This window comes from Melospiza melodia, chromosome 4 (assembly GCF_035770615.1).
Source record: "Melospiza melodia melodia isolate bMelMel2 chromosome 4, bMelMel2.pri, whole genome shotgun sequence".
Lineage (NCBI taxonomy): Eukaryota > Metazoa > Chordata > Aves > Passeriformes > Passerellidae > Melospiza > Melospiza melodia.
This window is the reverse complement of record NC_086197.1, coordinates 61,615,409-61,641,058: the sequence shown is the minus strand read 5'-3', so window position 1 is coordinate 61,641,058 and position 25,650 is coordinate 61,615,409. Positions and strand designations below refer to the sequence as shown.

Here is a 25,650-nt window from a genome sequence, read left to right as displayed (position 1 = left end):
TTTATCAAAGGAGACAGTGGATTTTCTGTTCAGCTCTTACAGACTGTTTTTCTATTTCATAGACATGAAAGTAGTCCAATCAGAAGCTCTATCCAGAAATTAGTTGGATTAAAATTGATGACCTAGATTATCACTGTGAATATATTTGTTTTGTAAACAGAGTCCACGCAATAATCTGCTTATATCTAGCTGCAAAGAATAGGTCGGCATCAATGTAATTTAAATAAAATAAATCTAAACATAAATGCAAACTGCAAAAATCATCCCTGAAGTCAGTACACCTATTCTGGTGTGAACTGGCACAGGTTTGCAGTGAATCACAAGCAAGTCATAAATATTGTTCCAAAATGAAAGTAGTCATATGGAATATTGATATCAATAGCAAGGAGTAAAGGTGAGTTACTATTACCAGCTCATTTTGTTTACCACAGCAATGACTGGCTGTGGAGGTTAAAAATTACTTGATAGTTTCTCATGAGTAAGTTTTTCCATTGTATCTTTTATGCCCACACGCAGCAATCGAAGATGCAATGAGTTGTAAAATGGTTTCTGAGTTTGCATCCACTGGCAGGCTCAGGGCAGGGGTAGGTGTGTACCTGCTGCTGCCTGGGGCTGAGCTCTGCAGGGAGGGATGCCTTGCTGTCCCAGGGCTGCTCCTGCTCTGGGCTCCAGACTGGACCTTAGGACCCATCACCAGCACCAAATCTGTTTACAGTGCTAACAGAGGCCTAGCATTTGAATGCCAATTGTGTCAGCCAGCAGATCTGAGAAAAGCAGGAGGAAGAGGGCTGAGTGAAGCCTGGGTATTCTGTACTAGGAAAAATGGCAATAAATTAACTATCTTGCACAGGAGTCACAGAAATCTGGGCATCTGAACAAAGAGGGAATGGGTTGTTGAGCCAGTCTTTCCACTGGACAAAATAACTGGTATAGCTAATGCCCTGAAGACAACCACCATCCCTGCCACTTTGTGTCCATTTTTTGAAGGTACTTGATATGTCTGAAAGGGGGAGAGGGAAGGGTAGGGTGAGATCTGGGGCATCATTCTGAGCAGACACGTCTAGCTTGTCTGTCATCAATTCCATGTGCTTGGTTTATTTGCATGCTAGCCTTTCAGCTCTAGGTTCATTAACTAGTTGTTTGTTTGGGCTTTTTTTCCCCATTTTGTTTGACACTGCTGAGAGATATCTTGCATCTGTTTCTTAACTTGAATGTTTTGTGGGGAGAGAATCCTCTCTGACTGCATGTAATATGCAAACTCAGCAGCTCAGCTTTTCTTCTTCTCATGCTTTCCTGAAACGTCAGACAGCAACATTCAGATCTGTGTAATCACAGGGCAGAATCAGCCTGATAAGAGACACAATTCTAGTTTCTTTTCAGCTGGGTGACTAAGTTTTTGGTCACTTTTAACAGTAAGTTAAACTACATTTCTGTAGGTGTATGAGAATTTTGCCACCCTGACAGAAGTAGGTATGGAAATTAATGAACAAAGCCAGCTTGACCACTACTCTTCAACAATGCAAAACTAGTTGTTTAATCTGGGTTTACACTGCTTCATATTGCCAAATAAAATAAAGCTAGATTTGATAAAAACTAATACATAAGATAATAATTTAAAATTTATAACAGAACACATTTGCCCGTATTATCTGATTGTCTGCATGTTTCCCTACTCTTAGGAATACATCCCAAGACATGTTATGGCAATAGGAATTTCAGTTACTGTGTACTTTACTGAAGAGATCACACGATTTTGTTTAGACTTGAGAGAAAAGAGTGGTGAGGAAGCAGTGCTAGATTCAAGAGATTAGGAAAAATATATTTATAGCAGTTCTGTTTGACTGGCATAAGCTGTGTAATTGCTCAATGCCCAAAGAGAACACTCCTCTCTTCTGGCATGATTTACCTCTCATAATAAAGGCTATGAAGAAAGAAACGAGACTTGAGCTGACAAAGAATTGTGAGTTTGAGTGACCTCTTAATGTTCAATACGGCTTTATCTACAAGAGTACACAGTAAGTCATATATAAATTAGTATAATTTCTTGATTGCAATAAGTTCTGTGATGTCTACCCTCAGACATAAAGTGCACAATTTGTGGCCTCTGCAGGGTAGCATGGAGGAGAGGAGAGGCAGCTGGGTATAAAATAAGACCACAGTGCATGATCATAAGCAAAAAAAATTCAAGTTACTAAGACTTCAGAGGCTTTAATGGCTTTTTTAGTCTTGAGCACTTGTGCTAGAAAGAATAGAGAAAACATGCATTGACTGAGAATTCATTTTGCAGATGTGTGAACTCTTTTCTGCAAAATGCTGTTTGATCAGTTTTGACCGCACCTTTCCTGTCTTCTAAAAAAAGCTGAAAACATAAATGAGGAATTGTGGTTAGAAACTGACAACACTTATTTGGTTGCATGGTAACAGCCTGTGAGCATATAATGTCTGTTAGGGTAAATGGATTTACATTATTATCAGCTCTCAGTGTTTTGTGAGGTTGTTTCTATGTACAGTTTCTAGAAGCTGTTGTGTAGGTGAACAGAGACTTAAACTACAATTAGTGTTTTGCTGAACAACTGCTGAGTTCAATCAAAAAGGAAAAGGAATGACTGAAATAGTAAGTAAAGTTCTATATGTTGCAAATGAGAATAATATTTACATCTTACTGTAATTTCTTTGGGGCATTAATGGGATTTGGCTCTGCATTTTTTGAGGGGAAAAGGGAATGAAAGATGTCTTAAAATAGCAATTGCAGAACATAAACTGTGCATGACTGTCCCTGAATATTCTTGGTATCTTGAATCTTGACAACAGGGCAGATTTACCATATCTTTAGAGCATACCTGGCCTTTAGGTTAACCTGGTTTGGATGAGCTTAGCATTCAGGATACATGGTACAGCTGCTTCCACTTACAAATATTTCACAATATGAAAATAAAGTAAGTACCTTAAAAAAATGGACATAAAAAGCAATATCAGAAGTTTGGCATTTGAAACACATTGTATGCTCAGATATCTATACTAAATAGAAAAAATTAAAATATAAAAATAGACCAGTATGACCTGAACAGGGTCCTCAAATTATTAATGAACCTAAATTTCCTGGAAAAAGTCCCATGAGGGGACATGCAGTTTGGTAGTTAACATAATATCCTGTGAGAGGGAAGGGGCTGCTCAGCTTCAGCTCCCCATTGGGTACATTGCAGGAATAAAAAGTAATGTAAAATTCAGAAAGTTTCCTGGAAACAGATGATATAGTAATCCTTCAAACAATATGCTGTTGATTGAGAAACAAAATGGAGCAGCAGCTGAAATGAAAGTGAGGCAACAGGACAAAATGTCACAGACACTGTTGTGTAAATCCTAATGGTATTTCCAGATTGTTCTTACCCTCGTTGCAGTCACTGATAAGTTTGTTGGTTGCTCTCAGAAGGATGAATAGAAGCAGTTGGGGTGTGTGTAAGTGCCAAACCTGTCTATCAGAACCTTACTTTTACAGTGGCTTTGATTTGTAAGGGTTCGAACTATACCAAGCCTCACTATATCCCTAAAATTTACTTGTTTGCAGGGAAAATGTTGACTCATTATGCAGTGGTCATGATGTGTTCAATCATACAGCTACCAGCCTTGGGATGAAGACATCTATCTATTCCATCTGTCTGCAGAGAGAGTAACAACATAGCACTGCTCTAGAACTGTCCTCTCATTCTTACTAGCACAGTAAATGAAGCATAACACTTTTCTCAGACAGTCCTGAAAGGGCATTTTTGCAGCAGGCCATTGTACTGTGCAAACTGGTGTAACACTCATGGACTGAAATAGAAATTGGCTGATTTATGGAGAAGGTGTCATTTGAAAAAGAAAATTTTCCTGCAGAAGTCTGCACTGCTGCAAAACTCTTGGGGAAAAATGCAACCAGGCCAACAGAAAGAAAAAAAGCCAAAGCATTTTGAGATTATTACATTAATTTTGCAAAGTATCAATGTACATACTGCTAAAATGAGTTGTAAAAGATGGGCTAATGACAAAAAGATGTATTAGATGATGGAATTAAAACCAGGTGCTTGCTACATTAAGAACACTTGATAGTTCAACATCATCATCTATATATTTATCAGCATAGTGACTGAGATGGCATGTAATTTGCTTCTGAAAGTACTCTCCTGCAATCCTTGGGTCTTCAAAAGCCATTAAAGCAAATTAGCCACAAAAATCTAGAGATCAAAAATAGGCTGCCAAATAGCTGGGCATGGATTTTCAAACCCATAGATATAGTAAAACCAGATAAAAATCTTAATGTGTCCCTGCAGTTGCAATCCATGGCAAACATCAAGTCTGGCAATGATTATAGTATAATTGAAACCTATGCAAAAAATCTATATCTTTAATAGACATTACACATTAAGTTCAGTAACAGTTAATGTTTTCATTTTTTTTAAAGTGGCAAAAGAGTTTTGTTTGTTTGATTGTTTTTTTGAGGCAATACAGCTGTTATTGCTACTCAGCAGAAATTAGATGTAGTTTGGAGAAGTTTTGTCTGCTTAATCTAGCTCTGGTGTATATAAGCATGCATGTCTGTAGAGTCTGCAGTGTTAAAGACAAGAAAAACATTTGGCAGAGAGGAGTTATCTGAAAGGGAGGTTACAGACTGCATAATGTTGGTAAAGAAAGCTCACACTGTTTATGTCTGCACCATATGGCCCATGTGTTTATGAAGTAGTTCAATACTTATCTCATTCCTACCCAACATTCTCTTCCTCTTATTCTCATCTTCACTTCCTTGTTTATTTTTTCTGTTAACATCAACAGCATTGTCCATGGATGAGACAAGCATGAGAACTGGAGTTTCATTTGGAGCTATAATTCCCCTTACTGTTTTGTTTTTACTATTATTTTTGCAATAGTCAACATCTTAACTACTCAGAAATGTATACAACCTTTAAACAGGTGAACAGAAATTCCTCAAGCCCAGTTGATAACTGAGTTTATTAGAAGTATGGTAAAAGAGAATTGGACCACTTGTGCCTGAAAAATTAATCCAGAGGAACAAAAAATGTCCAGCCACTGGATTGAGTTGATGGTGAGCAGTTGGATGTTAAATGGTCAAGAGTGAAGTTTAATAAAACCATCATCCAGCTGAAGAGAGACACTGATTCAACCAAATCATGTTTGGTTTATTTGCTGCTAGTTTGGCTGATGATATCGGTAGCCAGCCAGAGGAATAATGAAATCCTGTTGCTGCTGCATTACTGTCCTTGCCCAAGAACTACTGCTTATATTTACTATCTCTACCCCATCTTATATCAGATAATTAAGATATACAAGCAGAAACTGTTTCATATCATCCTTGTGTAATCCCACGGGCCTCGCCTGGCACTACTAATGCTGTTGAGAGAGGCAGTATTGGAAGTACCAGAAAGATGGAAACCTGTGTTATTAAACCTACACATGCATACCTGTTTTCACATTTGCATATACATTCTGGCATATATGAGAAGATGGATCAGGCTGTCAGCCTGATTTAGCAGCATCAAACTGTTAAGGGTTGAGGATGAGCCAGTGGAATGACCTGCTTGGAAGGAAGGCCATCAGCATCCTGGATTGTGCTAACTGCAGCACAGGCAGTAGATGGCTATTCTCTTCCACTTGTGAGACCATATCTAGATATTTAATCCAGTTTTAGGCCTCCCAATACAGGAAAGTCATAATGCTCATTATCTTCAACAGAGGACTACCAAGTTGGTTGGGGCTGGAGGGTCTGACCTGTGAGAAGAGACTAGGGAACCAAGGCTGGTTCAGCCTACTCAAAAGAAGAATTCAGGCAAACCTAGCAGCTGCCTTCCACTCCCACAGTGCTCAGTACCTATGGAGATCAAGAAGACAGAGCCAGACTGTACATGGGGGTGCATGGTGGGTGGACAAAAAACAGCGGCTGTTTATCAGGGGTTTCTACCTAATAAGTGTTTTTTTTTGCCATGCGGAGACAGTCAAGCAGTGGTTGCCTACAGAGGCTGTGCAGTCTCCATCCTTTGAGGTTTCCAAGCCCTGACTAAGGCTCTGAGTAACACAATCTGATCTCAAAGGTGAATCCATTTTGAGTGAGTGTTTGGACTATAGACTTCCTGAGATCCCTTTCAACCAGAATTATTCAGTGATTTTATGATTCTTTGATTCTACATAAATAAACACATTTCCTACGCTGACCTCTAAATTAAGCCCTACTTCATCAAAGGAAAAATGGGAGTCTATGCTGCCATTACTTGTGCTCTGGCTGTGATTACAAAGGTAAGATGTTTCTCAGAGGAAATTTCTCTCTGAACAAATATCTATATCTGTGTGCTTCTTGCTTCACTAAACAGGTAAGAGTGATGTTAAGTGCTCAAGGCTGCTCAATGGATCTGTGGCAGAAGGAGATAACTCAGATCTCTTGGGCCCCACTCTATTTTGAATTTAGCTGTGAAGATATGGTCCTCACAAGTTTTCAGTTCTCTTATTCAATAATATACACACTTGTGCCCAAAACACCCCATTGAAAACAATCTTTAATTAAAGCTGCTGTCTTAATAGAAAAGACTTTCATTTTTTTTTTTTTTTATAAATACATAAACTGGGTCAGCAATAGGATCAAATCATGTTCTATTTTAGAGAAGGGCTAACTTGTGCCAATCATTTATATATTTTCATCTCTGATAGTCATATTATCATAAACGTGCTTTCAATTTATTCTAGCTCGAGGTGAGAATCACATTTATTTATGGTTAGTTATTATAATTGTATATGCACTCCAAACAGCACTGGTATCTTTTTCATTGTAGATACAAACACATAGAAAAGACTGTTCTGCCTGTGGAGAGTTTTCATGATTAGCTAGAGGGCTGATTATTAGAGACATATGACATCCATATTTCAACTAAGCTTTAAATTCATGAGCTGACATTGCTTAGAGATGTCCTTACACAGAGGTCTTTGGGTTCATACATGCTAACCTCTGTTCAGTTTTAAAACTCACTAAAAGCCATATGCAACAAAACAGAAGTGCAATTGTTCCTCGTTTGTTAGCTGAGTCCTCTTCGATGATGTGAACCACCTTTCTCTTCACTGGACCTCCAGCAATACTCTATAGTCTTCCAATTTTCCCAATCTGGTATGGAATTAGTTTCTTCCTTCAGCTCCTCATGTCAGCGCCTGATTACCTGACAACTATTCCTGTCCATTTTACTTTCACCAGGGAAATAGCAGATGGCATTGATAGAATTTTGACCATTTCTATTCTGCCTGGAATCTGTACAACTTCTTCCTCCCAAATTGTTGGCCAGTTGAGTTGAAGAAAATCATAGTTTGCCATTGTTTCTTTTACTTCTTCTCATTGCAGCTGATACGTAACACCTTCTCTTGTATTGTCTTGTCCATTGCCACAGAATGAGTTTTCTTCTATTTGCCTCATCAGGTATTTGGTCCTATTATTTTAAAACCTATCACAGAAGTACAGAGCTCAGAATAATCTAATTACCTTATCAAGCGTCCCATGTTGAGCCCCATGCTATTCTATTGAGGTGACTACTGTCAACTAAAATAGGTAGTAGGTTAATGCTGGCTTAAACACAAGTTTTTACAGTGCAATAGAGGTGCTCTGCTAATATATGTTACGTCATTCAACTTCCAAAATACCTGACACGATCTTTCTTTTCTTTTTCAATTTGAAGAATGGCTGCTACCCAAACTGAAGAGAACTGTGGTAATAATAACTTTTGTTACAATACTGTATGGCTTCTGTCTTACAAATTTACAAAGTAATTTTGGAGAGCTATGCTAAAGAATTTCACCATGTAATTTGCTTTATGTGCAAAATAAGGTCAAATTTGCAATTTCATATGCAAAATGGTTGATTTGATTAACCACTCATGTAACAAGTATTTAGGCAAAATAAAACTTGCTATTTAGAGGTGCTTTTTTTGTATATATGGACATTTTCATGACAGGAGTGATATTGTTGTCTTGGTTTTGTAACTGAAGACTTACACTTGAAATTCAAATTAATTAAAGATAATCTTTAACAGAATCATACTATGTTAAAAGACCATTCTTATTAGAATTGTCCTGGAGATTACTTTGATAACTTGGGTGGAGGAAGGGGAGGGAAGGAGAAGAGAGAGAGGGGGCTTTGTTTACATGGAATTATATGCATTGAAGATGCCTATAATTGCCCCCATGGTGACAGTGTAGCTAAAAACTCTGGTGTGGCCCTTAACAGTAGAAATAGACCCCATTGCCATGGAGGCTCTTCCACCTTGGTGCTCGTGCACACAACTTCTACTGAATAATGTATCCATTTCTCCTGTCCAGAAGTCAAGAGAAGTCAAGAGAAGGAAACTGAGAAGTGAAAGGAACAATTACTAGGAGGATGATAAATGTGTTAGCAAGACAGTTTTTGGTAGACACTTTGTCTGCATTTGAAGTAAAACATGCTCAGTTCTGAATTAATAAACATGTTGATTTTGGGGGTTGTGGGTTTTTTTGTGTTGTTTTGTTTTTTTTTTTTTTAGAAAAAGATAATTTTAGAAAAAGATATCAGAATAATTTACCAAGGTGGATTCTTCATCACTAAAGCTTAAATAGAAAGTAGATTGTTTGGTTTTGGTTTTGTTTTTGTTTTTAGACGTGCTGTAATTAAACCAGGAACAACTTGGGAAAAGTCCTGTAGCCTGTCAGGGATCAGAAATATCAGCCATTACACTTGGCGGCCTGCTAGACAATTCCTAGCTTGCATAACTTCTTATTATACTAAGGAGAAATGTGGGAGTAGAGAGGGATGCTAATCCTGTTCCTACTCAGCTCACAGGGGTGATAGAACTCAAGAATAAGAAGAGACATCAGCCCCTAATTTCTTTTGCTACAAAAGCAATGGCAAGTATTAATATTTCATCATGGGTCTGAGTGACATTGCGTGTATTTTTCTCAGAAGAAAAATTCAAACCAATGAGTGGAATTTTCTACTTTTCTTAAAACAGAAAAACCAATATCTTCCTAACCTCTCCTTTCAAAGAGACACTTGAAAACAATGCAGTTTCACCCTGAAGGCTAAGAAAGTGATAGATAAAAGTATGCACATACATAATTAAAAAAAATAGTTGCGGCTTTTTTTTTCGAGAGAAGCGATTCATAAATTTTACATGCTTGAGGTTGGTAGTGCTGTCACTAACACAGTTGATTAATACACTGATCTGGGTGCTAGACAAGTGCTTCTGCATCTGTAGAGAATGCAGAAAAGAGCAGATGCCACCCAGTTCAGATCACATGAGCAGGATGTTGCTGCGGCACAACAAAGTAGTCCTTAATCCTGAAATCACTTCAGATTCTTGGTAGAGGGGGTTTTGGGGAACTTTTTTGGTTTGGGGTTTTTTTAATGCCTGTGAAAATCATTCAATTGTGAGTTACAGTAAAAGGCTCTAAAAAAGGTTTCTAAATCAGGTTGAGTCTACAAAGAGCCCATAACAGTAGGAGACAAAGGCAGATTCTCACAGAAGGGAGCGGCTCCTTCCAGCACTGCCTTACACCTTACACCTCCTGTCCTTACCAGTGCTGGCTTCACCAAGGGCTTGCCATAAAAGCTTACATGACAGCACTCATTAAGTCTGACTGGCTCCAAAAACATTCACTGCCTCTTTGCTTCTTATGCTCCTACCTGGACCTATAAACTAAGCAATGGCTTCCTAAGGCAGTTTAGTAATTTAACAAGGAGCCAGTTCTTCAGAATGTAGGCTCCTCCAATGAGTTAGGGACACATGAGGTACACATGGCAATTAATAGTGTCACTTAATTAATAGTCAAGATAGACTAATGATGACTCACTGACGTGACAGTGCACTGAGTTTTAATGCTGTATAACTCATAATAATAATTTCATTAATTGCTGTTTCTTTTTTATTTCTCCATATTATCTTTGATTGTAAATATGTAATTAAAAAACTTAAAGATACTTCAAAGAATTTTTCTAGGCAGGTATAGCAATTTAATTAAATTTTACTTTCCTGACTTGTTAATTTCCAAATGTTTTTCTGAATGTTCTGGAGTTATTTACGTGCTTGTTTTGATTGAGCAGATATTTTTAGTTCTTGTCCATTGTGGATAGGCTCTGTCTTGATATACTTGTATATAGTTGTATGGGCAATTTATTTTGTACCATTACTTTCATATATATATATATGAAAGTATATAATTTTTATATATATATATATATATATATATATAAAATCATTAGTTAGTAATTGAAAACTAATTTCTGCTCCAACTGGAAAAGTGTGATTCCTAAAAAGCAGTCCAACTAGAAGATAGCTTGAGACCTGCAAGTTGATAATACGAACATGCGTTGGTCAAAGTAAGTAAATCAACTTCTGTGTAAGGTACAATACAATATTTTTAACATATGTTAAATCTCAAAGTAGATCCTTAGTCAGCCAAGCTTGTGAAAAAGCTGTGAGGGGAGAAGCAGTGGACTTACACAGAGCAGTAATTATATGATTTTCCATCTTGCTTAAAGGTCAGGTCCCTGGCCTCATGTCCAGTTGCCCCAAGGTTTTCAAGCAGTACAAGACAATGAGGAATCTGCTCTTAGTACAATCTAATCCCTGTTGTTACAGACTCCTACTCCCTTCTCCTTACAGCCAGAAAATACTAAATCAGGAATAGACGGCTTCTACAGCACTCATATCCATGATTCTGCCTAAGAGAACTGTCTTAATTGGAGATTTGGATTATGAGGAAATCTGAGCTTCACTTTATGGATTCACCCCATTCTCAGCTGGTGGAGTGCTCCTCATGAATCTGCTAGTCTTGGGCAGCCAGAGGAACTAGCTGCCCAAGGTGATTCCCAGACTAGGGAAGATCAAAATGGAGATATAAGAGCCTGTTCTTGTGTAAACCACAATCACAAATAGCTGAAAGTTCTTCAGGAATATGGAAATATCTGAATTGCATTCCCTGGAAGCGTTCAAACTTGGACAGTTCTTCCATGCAAAGGCAAGATGCCAGAGGAGAGCCTTGAAGTTGGTGCACCTTTTGTTAGTGCAAGGAGTATTATAAAGTATCGGTTTTGACAGTGTTGTCTTCTGCCTGGAAATGGTGCCACTTACATTTCTGCCCCTAATGCCCAATCTTTCATGATTGCAGCCACAGGTGAAAGCATCCTCTGATACTTCCTTCTTAGCAACACCTGCAGGTCTGGATTTCTATGACTTTTAATACCCATTCGTTGTCCCTGACTCTACTACTGTGGACAACTTACTCCTTTACCTGTGTGTAGAACTTGTCCCAGCTATAGTGCTATTGAATATATTATAATTCCTTAAGTAATTCTAGACCAGTTGAGAAAGCAGTCAACCTCCTCCTAGTAGGCCATATTACATTGCTACTGCTTTTCCACCCTTTTTCTCATGAGGTTTTAATATCATGTAAGCAGAAATTGAATGCTTTTGGTACCAACTGACCTTGATATTACCTAGACTAATGTTGCTTCATTCCTTCTGTTTCTATGGTTTTCTCCACATAATTGAAATTAAGGGTCTATGCTTCTTATTGCTGACAAACAAAGATCCCTCTTCCTCTATTCATGTTGTAAAGGTTAGCCTAATGACTTCATGAGAAAAGGAATTAAGGTAACTGTGTGGGAAGCATTGGTTCAGAGTGAGAAATCTCAGTATCCTGGAGACAAAAAGGATTCCTCATATTCCATACTGCATAGGATTCTTGTTTCAAGATCTCTTCCAAGGCTTCAACATACACAGTATTCTCAGGAATATATGATTGAATTGGCCATGTAATTGTGCTCTGACCACAAAAAATATGTTAAATGACTGTGAGAAGCCCTTCTTTAACCTTGTATGTTAACACGGCACAAAGGCAGCTTTTCAATGTAGAAGACACATGAGCTTTTATCCAGAAATGTCAAAGCTTTGTTTTGAAATATGTATTTCTTTCCTATACTGGTGTCTTAAGTCCTGGATGGAATTCATACTGGCAGAATTGTTTGTAAATGTGTGTATATGCATATTAATATTCACATGCTTTTGAGTAATGGTGGAATTATAAACCTGGATACAAAGGAGGCTAAAAAAGGATTTTGATGTATCTAAGGAACTACTGGAATGTCAAATTCAGAGTTTAAATTTTCCAATACTAGCTTAATTTTTAACATTAAGTTCTTTGCGATATTATTGGTCTGTCATTTATATGGAGGTAAAGTACTATGAACAAACAAAACTTTAAAATTGGAAGAATGATGCTGTTTGTAATTTTGAGGTAACTACTTTCAGATCCTTAAACAGACCTATTTTTTGAGAGTAGATCTTCATCACTTTATGGAAAACTGTCATCTGTAAAACTTTTCAGTGTGGATATCAAAACATTGAGGTACATGAAACATCAGATTATGCTCGATTACATACTAGTGCCCAGGAAATTATTGCAAATAAGACTGTCTTATTGCAAATAACCTTGGTTATGCAGCATTGCATTTTGTAGTAACAGCAAACATTTTTAAAGCATGTTATTTATGTTCTTCTTTTTTACAGACTTTTTGGTAAGATTTTGTATTGATTCTAATCTGTCAATTGGATTTAGATCACTTTATTCTTATACCTTTGTTAGAAAGTATATCCACTTGCACAAAGAGGTAAAGCCATATCTGGGCTGAAATATTTGCAGAACACTTGAGGGAGTTAATTATCCCACCACACTGAACTCAACTGACTGAGGTGAAGCAAATGGAAAACTCCCACATCTGGAAAGTTTAAAGAAGCAGAAATTTAAATGCTTGGGTTTATTTGCATTTGACCCATGCTTAGAATTTGCCACTGTAATTGAACATGTGATAGCCATGAAGTGTGCTAGCTGACTTCTGAGCATTGCTGCTATAATAAGCACTGTTCTGTTTCATGGCCAAATTCTCTTCATCAACAGAATATTTTAAAGTTTCAACTGAAAAATTGCAGCAGCTTTCATGTTGGAAAAATTTTAGTAAGATGCTGCTTTTAGACAGCTTCATATTTCCTGGCAAGCAAGTAAAGCAGGTTGAAAAATTTTCCTCTTGGAAAATGTGGCTTTGCTGAAATAAGAACTTTCTGTGAGAAAATGTCAATTTCAATGCATATTTTTTTATATTACAATTCGGGTAATCAAAACAAAGCCCTCCATGTTTCAAAGTGACAGTTTGAAACAAAGATACTTTTCTGTTCCAAATAACCGCTTGAATTAAAACAAACAAACAAAATAACAGGTCAAGTTGCTCAGGAAATTTTATTCCAATCAGAGGTCTGGTAACTTTTCACTTTGACATTTTCATTTTGAAACTTCTTATAGTTTTCATCCTAGGTTTTTGGGGGTTTTTGTTTTTTTTTTTTTTTTTTTTTGGTTTTTTTTTTGGTTTTTTTTTGGTTTTTTTTTTTTTTTGGTTTTTTTTTTTTTTGTTTGATTTTTTGGTTTTTTTTGTGTTTTTTTTTTTTTGGGGGGGGGGGGTTGATACTCCAATTTTTCATTCTGTCTTGAAGTAGAGACTAATTTTCTGTGGAACAAAATTTTGTTTCCCAACTAGTTCTGCAAGAGACCAATCAGTCTAAGATTTTCCACAGGAATAAGGGAGGAATACTTCATAAACACATGAATGTCAGTTACAATTACCCGACTGATCTCCCAAGCTGTTTTTGAAATAGATCAGGAGAAAACAATGGCATTATCAGATGTGATGTACCTCAGACTTTGTGCTCCTCAGACTACCCTTACAAGCAGCATTACACATGGGAGGCTGTTTTAGATTTTCTTTTGTCTGGGTTACACAGACAAGCTCTTCAGAAAATATCTGGTTTTGAATCACTTCAGAAACCTTCCTCAGGCCTGTCACTAATGTCTGTGAGAACTGGGGACAATCTTGTCATGTGAGTAGGATGTAAAGACCTCACCAACCCTTTTTTGTTATCAAACTAATGCCATCCTGCATGATTGTTGCCCATTACTTTGGTTTCTTTTTCTTGTTTAATGAAATTGTGTTTGTTAGCATATGTAGTCAAGGATCTAACAACCTGAAAAATCATAGCTGAGGAATGACCTCTCTCTTGATTTCCACTTTGCTTAGGAAATAACTTTTGTTCACTACAAGCCCTTCACAGCCACCTTCTATCATTTATTATAACCAATGATCTACTCAACAAAAAATTGTAAACCATACCTGAAGAACATTGCAGATGGCTAGTTGAATTATTATTATTATAGCTAGAGATGATCAAGAATTCTGTAGGAAATAAAGGATTCTCTAAACATGGATTTTACTTGTCATGATCACTGCTATCTAGACTTCACTATCTGGCTCCAAGAAAGATGAGATTATTTTTCACTTGAGTTTTAGTCTCTGATGTTCTGAGTATCTAGATATGCTGAAAAGTGTTTCTCTAAAAATAATACATCCATCTCACATATTTTGGGAAGACTAATCAGCAAAACTTGTGAATCCAACTAATTATGTCATAGTTTATAATTTTGACTCGGTGGCAGCACATCAGCACCATTTTCTCTAGGAAATAACATTTAAAAAATATGTTTTGCAATGTAGAAGTGGTGCTAGAAACAGCATCAGTAAGCCTTGAATTCACTCAGTGATGTGGAGTGCTGGATGTTTTTGGAGAAGAAAATAAATCTGTGTTTGTTTCTGAAGGTCATACAGTTAAAAAGATGTATAATGCCATAAACAGCTTGTTTCAGAACAAGAATTTTCATTGCAGAAGATATGTGGTATTTTCCTCATTCTTTTCTGATTCATTCTGAGGGTAGACTTTACTGCATCATCTAAAAAGGGTGTTATTAGGCATAAATAACAAGGGACTGCTTCCTTAATAACAGAATAAAAATCTACAGTTTGATTAGCCAATCTGTGTTTCACAGAATGAATCAGAAAGCAGGATGATTCCTTGCAGATAAAACATCTTAAGAAAGGATTTTTGGAACAGCTTGTGGGACTAAGATTAAATATCTTATACACACATACATGCCCATGCATCTTGAGTATATCCCAAGATCTAGGATGTAACCACTGGAAAAGATTCAGCTTTCCCAAAATGTTATAAATGGAAGTAAATAAATGCCCTGATGGTGAAGGGAAGGTAGCCTTGCATAAGTTTTGCACTTTACAGCACTGTGGTTATCAGTGCTTGCCTAGGCAATAATTAGCATAGCTGTCTCTTAGTGACAGAATTTGTACCTGGACCCAACCCTCCACAGAGTTCATGGATGTTTTATTTCAGTTCCATCAGGGCTGACGACAGTCATGTGTTTCAAATTGTTGTCTCAGACTGGGCTGGTCAAGAGACTTCCTCAGCAGAGATGTTTCAGAAAACTGAATCTGCAGAAACCAAGATGTAGAACAGAATTCTTTATGAGACCTTATTCCTAAATCATATATCTGCTGTGATTCTGTGAGGATTTTTATTCTACTTCTGGCATAAAAAATGCTCAGTTTCTTATAACATTGGAATGTTTGAATCTGCTTCGATTCATTAGCATTGCATGAGGAGAGGAGGAAGCTGAAACTCAGGTTTTGCTCTGCTTGGATGCTTTCTTTCATGGTTTCCAAGAGGTGCCAAAGTTTAAAGTGGAAAAGTTATCTAATTTTGTTTTTCTGTGAGTCTTAGAAAGAAACTATCTATCTGTATGGTGTAAACCTTCTCTATCAATAGGAGCTCTAAGACAGTATGGTTGACAGGCCTTTTTATGTCACAGGGGTGACACTATTTAGCAAGCAGCTAAACACATTTGGGGAAAAAACTAGTTCCCTGCCATAATGCAGTAGGTTATTATCCAATTAAAAATTATCTGATAGAAACACTTTTTAACATTTGTCACATTTTTTGCCTGTTTGTGATCCAGCCAAAGAATTTCTATCATTTTGTGAATGCAACCAAGATACAACTAACTGTTGCTAACTGTTGCCATACCAATATCTAGGAAGAAAAAGAACCTCCTCCACATGTACTACCCACACAGATCTATCTGATGGGCACAGTTTGTGAAATGCCTTGGGGATAAAATGGTGTGGAGACTGATGGCATGCACATGGCTGCTGCAGTTGGATCTGCCTGGGATTACACGCTCTGTGTGTGCGTGTGCATATGGAGTGCGTGTGAGTCACCGAGGCATTGTGTCTGCTCATGCTCACACACACAGCTCCCGCTGAACTCACTTGCTACTTCTTTTCCTCAGTCCCTCATATTCTGCCAGAGGAGCTGTGGGCCTGAATCAGTTGTAGCTGTCTAACAGCACAACTTGCATAATCCCCGCAGCAGAGTTGTGAGATAATTCTTATTTTCCTTTGTTCCAACTTGAGGGCAGTTTTGCCTGTGTGACATCCTGAGGTGTTTGATGTCTGTGTTCAGTGATACCTTTTCACTGACACTAGATGTTCTGACGTTCCTATGTAAAATGAGGAAATCTATATGATGCAGCTTATATTTTTACTTCAAATATGTCCACTAATTTTCCTTTTAAAGCAGCATTTCTTTTCCCCATCCTTCTCTCCGTCTTCTTGGCTGTTAAATTGTGAGCACCTTGGAACAGCATTCAACTATTTCTGGCTGATGGCAGTGGGCTTAGCACATCATGAAAACTAATAGATATATATTTTAAAATGGATAAAGTTCTGAAGAAGTGTCTGAGCCACTTATTTCTCACTTATGTTATAAAACAGCAAATAAAACAAAAGGCAAATCTCGGTAGTCCAAGGAAAACACTCAGTAGAAAAGAGAATGAAGAATATGTAGGTCCTTAATCTTTAGACTCTCAAAGATATTAAATTTACTACTCAGTTATAGTTGTCTTGTAATGCTAATGTTGTGATATGACTTACTGTTATAAATAAATACAGTCATTGAACCCACAACATTGAAAAAATTAAGCCAGTCCAAGGCAAAATAAACTTTGCATGATGAGGGAGGATTTCTGCAAAATGAAAAGAAATCCCATGCTGCTTCATTTCCATATCAAAAAAAAAATCCTAAAAAAAAAATCCTAAATATAAAATAAAATATCATTTGGTTGTGGGCTATTTAAGACTTTTAACCCTTTCTTCCTCATTTAATCTACTATGAAATTCTATTTTGTAAGCATAGAAACCACAGAAAAATTATGTCCCTTCCAAAGTAAAAATTTTGAAAATATTTTGGCTTGTAAAGAATTCTATTGATTTTTTTAGCTAATATTTTTCAACAGGTCCTACCCAACTTGTAGATAGCTTCTGCAATATGTGCCCCTTCTCTTCACTGAAAATGTCATTAAAAATAACAGATAACTGATGACAGTAACTGGTCATCAATAGCATAGTACCTCCATTTTAACAATGGAGTCATGCTTCTATACACACTGTGTGCAAGGTTTTAAAAATCATGTTCCAATATGATATATGTGGTCATTTTGAATGCCAGTAATGCACTCTCTATTGAATTCAAGCTTTCAGCACTCACAAATATGTGTTCTCATATTCATGCAGTCCTGGTTTTACATATGTTTGATAATAAATATATCTTATAAGATACTTGATGGGAAAAAAGTTTAGATTAGATCTACCTCTCTGGGCAACCTGTTCCAGTTTCATCTCCCTCATAAAAGAAAATTTCTTCCTGATATCTAGTCTCCTTCAACCCTCCTCCAGTTTAAAACCATTGTCCCTTTTCCTATTGCTACAGATCCTACTAAAATGTTTGCGCCCATCCTTCTTCTGTGCCTCCTTTAAGTATTGACAGGCTGCAATGAGGTCTCCCTGGAATCTCCTCATCCTCAGGCTGAGCAACCCAAGCTCTATCAGATGTGGGAGAGGTGCTCCATCTCTCTGATCATTTTTGTGAATCCAACAGACCCACTGCTTTCCTGCGCTTAGCACCCCAGAGCCGGCTGCAGCAGCCCAAGTGCGGCCTCAGAAGAGCAGAATAGAGGGGCGTAATCTCCTTCCTAGACCTGCTGGCTGCTTTTGATGCAGCCAGAATGTGGAAGCAATCTTCTAATCTGACTAGACATCATAGGATTCACCCACTTAGATCCACAGTGGCTCCAGCAACTCATGATGAAGGAAACTGCTCAGGGCATTTATGTCAGATTTGATAAAACTTCTGCTAAAGCATCCTTTCAAATAGGTCAGAAGTTTTAATGGTAAATCTATCAGACATTTTTTCTGAGGTCATCAACTGTGAAGAATTTGTTCCTTCTGGCTGTCAGTAGGTCTGCTCTTCTGGAAAATAGAAGCAGTACTTAGCTAAGGATACAGCTTTCCTCTGGGACACACACAGACCGCTTCATCTGATTTCACTGGGGCAAGTTCACCTGAGGTTTTAATGAGTCCTCTAATAATTAATTGTAAGGATTTTTAGGTTAACTTTAACTGTTCCACTAAAAATTTCAGATACAGAACCATTTATAGTAACAGAGAGAGCAGCAGAAAGGCATCAGTCTCTTGTCACCTGGGATAGTAGTTACAAATACATGAATGGCAGCTGCCTGCTGAGGTTAAAGTGGGAAAGATATTATACATGATTTCTCTATCTCCTCAATTCTGTGTTTGTGAGAAAGTTGGCTTCTGTTTTCCATAAAAAATTTCAGATTCAGTCAAGCCAGCATCCTGTGCCTTTGCATGACCTCTTAAGTTACACAGGCATTGATATCAGGGGCCAAGAGTTCGGGGAAAACTTGACCCACACCATACCAGAGTGAACTGGGATCACTGAAGGCACAATTTATCCTGCTATTTGCTACATTACAGATGAGTATGAAACATTTGTGTGCCTGTTCTAATGGTGCACAGAATTGTGTATGTTAGATTGTATTTTAATGTTAGCCTAATTTTGCACAGTTAATAAAAAATGAAGGTCTTTCCAGATTTGATGACAGGATTTCATTGCCAAAACACAAGTATTGCCCTTCAAGAACTTAACTTCATAGTAAGTTCAGAGTTTTGCAAATGATGCCTCAAGTTCTGGTCTTGGTGCTGTATACTGCACTTTTATATATACTCCTTCACACTGACTTTCTGTTTACTTAATAGAAAGGTACTTAGCTTTTGGAACTTTACAGTTTTTGGCACACTAAAAGAAACCAACGTGCTTTATTAAATTCATGATTGAAGGAAATCACTCTAAGCCTAATAAGATTTATGTGTTTCCATTCAGTGTCAGCAGGGAGTCAGATTAAATCAAGGCTGAAGGTCTCAGCTGCATTCAAACCCTTGATCAAGCTACTAATGCTTCAGTAGGAAAAGTATGACAAGATGATTTGATGATTTAAATAACCCTGTGCTTTTTGAGATGACAGATATCATGAAAGACATTATTTTTGCAGCAGAAGTATGTATTTCTTATAATAATATTAATAAAATGTGGTGCCATGGCTTAACTCCAGCTGGAAACTAAGTACTGCACAGCCATTGGCTCACTCCCCTACCTCACAGTGGGATTGGGAGGAGAATTGGGAAAAGGTAAAATCTGTGAGCTGAGAGCAACTTAAAAATTTATATAAAATAGTATATATATATATATATATATATATATATATATATATATATATATATATAATACTAATACTGATAATAATAACAAAAATAATAATATTAATACTAGTAATAATAGTAATGAAAAGGGACATAACAAAAAGAGAGGAAAAAACCTGGGAAAAACAAATGCTCAGTACAATTTTTCACTGCCTGCTGACTGGTACCCAGGCAGTCCCTGAGCAGCGATCAGCCCCTCCTGCCAGCTTCCTGCAGTTGGTGAGCTGAGTGTGATGTTCTCTGGCCAGCTCAGGCCAGCTGTCCTGGCCATGCTCTCTCCTGCCATCTTATGCACCTGCTCACTGTCAGGGCATGGGAAACTGAAAAGTCCTTGACATAGAGTAAGCACTACTGAGCAACAACTAATCAACATGTAATCAACATGTGGTTTGTCAAGTTTTTCAATGTGGTCTAATGAAAAGAATAATTTATTTTGTTTCGTGTGGTCACCTGTTACACAGGTTATCTATTACTAAAGACATAATACCTGATGTTTACACAAAGTTGTCCTCAAAGCATTTTACAAAAGAGATCTGTGTGATTGTCCCTTTCTATAAATATGGAATGGAATGTATTTAATGTTGCAGTTATTGAATGATATGCTGGGATTTCAATATCTGTTCTGATCTAGAGTGACTAATGAAGAGTCACCTACCTTTTGAGGTCTTATTCCACCATTAATGTTTGAGTGCAGCTAAAAAGAAGGAGCCATTTAACCAACACTGAGCATTTGGAAGAATTTTTCTTGTACCATTTGGAGATTAGATAGTGTTAATTGGTGTTCTTTCATGAGAAATGGTCCAAAAACACCCTGTGAAGGTCTACAAACTGACTCAGCCACTTTTCCTTCCAAGGTAAGACCAACGGTGCACCAATGCTTTAGTACCTGGTGAATACATGAGACTTATAGTCAAGGGTGGATGTCAGATGGATGCCGGGCTTAGAAACATGTCCTTTACAGTTTTATTGGAATTAAAAGTACCTTCATTCTACTGCAATGTATGCAAACCATTGCATACATTGGATTCTAGGCCACTAAGAGCCTACTGAAGAAATCCAGGGAAATTGAGTGAAATCTTGGGAATCTTATTTTCATGGGTTCATGTGATGACAGTATTATATTTCTGATAAAGCACACACTATGAAAGCCAAAATTATTAATATACCTTTTGCCTCTATGTCTGCAAACCAAAACTGCAATCCCTGACAGTAAGTCTGGGAGCTATCTGTAGATAATGGATCCATTTGTAATTAAGTCAAAAGATAAGCTAAGCATTAAGGGGGATGGTAGATATAAAAGGTTAAAATTTTCCTAAACTTTATCCAGGCTAAGCTCCTTTCTAAACCATGTTTCTCTTCCTTCATTAGCTGAGAGATCTTTGCTGGCTTTGTCAGTTTGAAATGCTGCGCAGCTTATTCCATAAGATGGGCACTGCTATAAAATGAATTAAAAAATCAAACTCAGTGTTGGCAGCAAGGTATTTCCCAGTCCTTACTATGACTAAATGACAACCTGTGACACTGAAAGCTGGCAGTAAAGTAGATTTTAGACATTTACTAGCCTTACTGAAATTTTATCCTGTATTCTAAACTAAACTTTGTGCACAGGCATCAAACACTTGTGTTACTAGAATTTTTCTGTACTGGAAGAGGTAGTAGGAAACTACTTTTGGGATTCTCACATGGAGTGCAAGTAGCCCTAACACTCTTCCAGACAAGATGGATGTGTAGGGTAGGAAAGATCATGGATTGACGCCTCATTGAGGTAGATCTCTTCACATGGGAGAGGCCTTCTAGATACAGAGACATCATTGTTGATAATGTCATGGAATTGTCTGAACTGTAATCACACTGCTCCTGCCTGGGATAGCCTGGGAGATAAAAACTTTCCCTTTGCTATTAGCAAAGTGATAGCTGAGAACTCTCCTTATAATGTTTCAGGTCACTGAAACCTATTTTCCCCTCAATGGACACCTTAATAAAAGGTGATGAGCAGGTGGATAAAATGATTATTTAAAATATATCACTCAGGACTGTGTAGTCAAGGATCCTCAAATGAAGCAAAATTTTGTGGGCTGATATAAACCGTCAATCTTCTCCTTTACTGCTACTTGCCAGTTTGTTGTTGCTGTATAATATTATCAACCTACTGGAGAATGTCGATATATAGAGATAAGAAGTTTCCATGGTTTATCCCAATCAGATAAATAGTGGCCGTCTTAAATACAGTTCCCTCTTTAATTTCAAAGGTATGGGTACACAGTTATGTTTGGGCTGTAAAAATTGCAAATAATGCAATGGCTGAAGCAAGAAATCACAAACACATTACATTCTAGATGCAGTCAAGTGAGTACTGACTGACCATTTACAGGTGTCTGGAAATAAATTCTATGTGATTCAGGAGTTTCAATCACAGAAGCGTCATAAAATATGTAAAAATGTCCCTTAGGAAGTACAAACATACAAGAATAATTTATTCTATATGTAGGAAGCAAGAAATTACATGTTTTATATATGTATAAAATGTTTATCATTATGGAAAAATTCGGAAGGGTTAAAGGGATGGAAGTTAAAAGGAACTCTTTCTTTATGAGTAAATCAGTAAGGGAGTACTTTGCAAAACTATCCAGTTACCTGAATGAGCTTTCCAACACTACTTTAGGCTACTGATGGCAAAACAAAATACTTATGCATCTGTCTTGTTACAGGCTGTGAAATGTCATGTTTGCGTAGAGCTTGTTTAATGATGAAGGCCTGGTAACAGAATTTCACTTCTTCCTGCATGAATATCCTCTTAACACGAGTGCCTTTTCTCGAGCAGCAGTCTTGGCTGAGGCTCTGCAGCCACTGGCCAAGCTCACCCAAGCGAGATGAGAAAGTTCTGGATGGCAGATGTCGGGAGCCAAGGCAGCTGCGTGGCGTGGGGCTGCCTGCCGTGGAAGGAGCAGCTGCTGCCAAGCCCTGTGAGCAGAGATGTGCTTGAGGTATGTGTGAAGCACACAACTCTGTGCTGCAGTTGCAGGGCTGCTCTGATCCGTTCTGCGCTCACACATGAAATGTGTCTCCGAGTACCCGAGATAGAACTGGAGCAGTGTGAGACCAAGAAGCACATGTGCGTCCCTAGCACCAAGCAGCCTTAGATAACTTGAATGGACTCCAAAGTGAGAGGAACTCATGTCTGCTGTGATAAAAGAGCCAAATGATTATGGGCTGGACTGATAACTGGCAGTACAGAGGCACAAGGTGGGCTCTGACACACACACTGAGGCTGCCCTAACTTTAATGCTCACCCCTCCTATCCATAACTGTATGAGCCCATTAGCTCTCAGGAATGAATAAAGAGGAGTCTGTCAGTGTCCATCCCATTCCTGTCTCTTCAGAATCATACAGACCTCAGACTCAGTGTTCAAGAGCTTTTCAGATGCTAACTACTAGTTTACAAAGAGATAGGAAACTGCTGTGACTTTCAAATAAATAACAATGACACAATAATAGCAATAGATCCTAAAATGTCCCGGCTGTAGCTTATCTCTGTGACTTGCAAACTACTAAGTGGCATACACACCCACACAAACTCCTGAGCATGAGTAGGAGAGCACATGGTTCATGCTCACCCAGCCTCCTTCTTTGCTATCCACTCTCAGGGATCACCATTCTGCCTTCTAACTCCTTCAGTGTTTGAGGTTTTAATCTTTAATGCGTCCACATGTTGCTTTTTATTTGGTTAACAGTAACAACAGTAATGGATTAAGTGTTTTTTTTTCATAAGTTGCCATGATTGTTTATAAAATGTAATATCTGTATGGGACTTCTCTGAATATTTGCTGCTATGAAAGAGCAAAGATCACTGTTTGCATGTCATCCACTAGTGTTAGTGGAAACAATAAACTAATAGCCTTGTCCATAATTCCAGAAACCTTATTCTTCCTTTGTTTTTATGATAATGCAGAATTAAACCCCTACATACAGAAGGGAATCCTCGTCTGACGGCGTTTGTCTCCTTCCAGAGACATTGCTTCCTGGTCCAGGTTGGGCAGCTGCTGCAGGTGAGCGCAGGGGTGCTTGTTCAAGTCCCCCAGTGTTGTACCAATAGATGGCTGCCTGCTCCTTGAGCCTCGCCATCCAGTGGGTCTGAAATCACTGCATTTATCCTGGCAATAGCAAATCTGCTGTGCAACCGACCTGTTATTGCACTTCATCTCTTGGAATACACACACAGGCAGAGACATGCTGCAGCTCTTCTTTGTGCTAAATGAAGGGTGAGAGGGTGAGTGGAGGGACAGAAATTGCCATTGTTTTTAGAGTGTTCACAGAAATTATGAAAAAAGTGCCACACGTTCAGATAAAATTTGAAATATCTTTAATTCAAACCCACATGACAATGAAGAAATTGTAACCTCTCACCTACATATTTCATACAAAGAGAGCCAACAGAACAACGAGGATAAAAATTGCTGTACATCTCCTTGCTTAATCACTCTTCCCTGCAGCTCTGAACAACAAATTAGACTTTTTAACATTCAAAACAATTCTTTCCTGACAAATGCTGTCTGAAGAAGTTCCTGCAGAGAAGCCTTCTTTTCCTATGGAAAGGTTCAGGAATGTTACTGGCTACTTGGATACAAAGCTGAGCCTCCTTAGTGACTGTAAATCAGTCCCATCTTGTTAATGTCAGTAAGGCTATGCTAATTTATGCTTGCTAAAGTACTCCAACCTGCCAACGGGCACCTGGTTAAATAGGCATGTTTAACCTGCTGGAGTTGCTCAGAAACAATTAAAGCAGCAGACGCTCCATTCGATGTGGAAAGGCTGCACAGTTCAAGTCCATCTCTCCCTTCAGCACCAGTGGCATTTGGGTCCCCCTGCCAGTAAAGCCTCTGATGGAAATGTGAAGGCAGAGTGCAATGTGCACTAGGAGCAATTGAAGAAGGAAGCTGAAGGCTTGCTGAGACCTTGTCCTGCTGTGCCCTGTGCTGAATGATGTTATGATCCAAACTTCCCCCATTATTATCCTTGCAGTCATTACTTTTGCCTTCTTGGCCTGCCATATTTCCTTGGTCTCTTCATTTCTTGAACAAATTTTCATTTTTTTATCATTACAGCAGAAAAAACGGTAGAAAAATTGTTACAGAAAAAAAAAAAAAAACCCAAAAAACAAAAAATAAAACCACAAACAAAATGAAAAAGACAAAGAAACAAGAAATCCACAAAGCCCACCAAAAAAAAAAAAACCAACCCAAAACACTCAAACCAACCCCCCCCCAAAAAAAACCCCAACTGAGCAAACAAAAAAAAAACCAAGAAAACCACCTGACCTGATGTTGCTATTGCTGCTAGCTCTGCTCACATACTTCATGCTTTTCCTCTCCTTTATATTGTCTACTTGGACTGTATACTCCGAGCATCGAGCATCGTTTGCAGCTAAGTGCTGTACAAATAACGGGGGCTAAATCTTGGTTTGTCCTCGGGCAATGCCACAACAAGAAAGGCATTTCAATTAAGAGCAGTATTGTAAAAGCGTGCCTGTTCTTAATGACAGATTGCCTTTCCTAGGTCCTACCAACACAAACAAAGCAAAGAGAGACCAGAATACTCATTATGAACAATGCTTCAGTGCAATCCTGCTATTTCATTTTCACCCACTTCTTTTCCATGCAAAATGTACATTTTTAACAAGAGTTAAATATTATTATGAAACTAAGCAAAAAAGTATTATTCTAATGTGGCAAATTGTGCCCTTGCAGAATTGAAGACAGAAATGATAAAGGAAGCATATCAGGCAATTTGATTAATGCTTAAGATAATATACCACATGAAGGAATAGTTAAAAAAAAGAATACTACAAATTTGCAATGTAACTTTATGGTGGCAAGGTAGTTAATTTTTCTGTGTTTTTTGCTTTGTTTTGTTTTTTTCTTTTCATTCTTGTTAGCATCTACTTTTCTGTCTTTACATGGGACACTACTTTCATACCACATTAACAGTCTTTTGTTAGGGTTTTATGTGGGTTGTGAGGTGATTTTGGTTGCTTTGTGTTCATGCCAGTGGTTGCTACTGTTCTCCTGACTGCAAATATTTAGTGAAAA

General features: G+C 37.9%; 2 long non-coding RNA genes across 3 annotated transcripts in view; both read left to right on the top strand.

The window, feature by feature from the left end:
* Positions 1 to 1,880: 1,880 nt before the first annotated feature.
* LOC134417567 (uncharacterized) overlaps positions 1,881 to 25,650 on the top strand; it is a 55,114-nt gene continuing 31,344 nt past the window's right edge. For both annotated transcript variants that reach the window (XR_010027592.1, XR_010027591.1), the window contains exons 1-3: positions 1,881 to 2,015; positions 22,386 to 22,548; positions 23,514 to 23,610. This is a non-coding gene — a long non-coding RNA (uncharacterized LOC134417567). The remainder of the gene's footprint in view (positions 2,016 to 22,385; positions 22,549 to 23,513; positions 23,611 to 25,650) is intronic.
* Positions 2,526 to 10,817, top strand: LOC134417568 (uncharacterized). The gene is made up of 3 exons (XR_010027593.1): positions 2,526 to 2,614; positions 7,701 to 7,732; positions 10,659 to 10,817. It is a non-coding gene; the product is annotated as an uncharacterized LOC134417568 (long non-coding RNA).